Genomic DNA, 428 nt, shown 5'->3' on the forward strand with positions numbered 1-428 from the left:
TCTCTACTAAAAAATACAAAAAACTAGCCGGGCGAGGTGGTGGGCGCCTGTAGTCCCAGCTACTCGGGAGGCTGAGGCAGGAGAATGGCGTGAACCTGGGAGGCGGAGCTTGCAGTGAGCTGAGATCCAGCCACTGCACTCCAGCCTGGGTGACAGAGCGAGACTCCTCAAAAAAAAAAGAAATCACCTGGTCCTATTGTCCCGCCTGTACATGAGTAACTGAGGCCCACAGAGAGCAAATCCCCTGCCTGAGTCACACAGCAGTGAGGGGCAGACCTAGGCTAGGAACTAGAACTTGGGATTCCTATTCCAGTGCTGTCCATCCTCACACAGCCTGCAGAGTCTGCCTGGACACACCCCAGCTGACAGTGGTACCTCCCAGTCAGCCAGGAGTATGGATTCCTTCTCCTGCAGTAGGGGCCCCTGGC

This window comes from Piliocolobus tephrosceles, chromosome 15, assembly GCF_002776525.5.
Source record: "Piliocolobus tephrosceles isolate RC106 chromosome 15, ASM277652v3, whole genome shotgun sequence".
Classification (NCBI taxonomy): Eukaryota; Metazoa; Chordata; class Mammalia; order Primates; family Cercopithecidae; genus Piliocolobus; species Piliocolobus tephrosceles.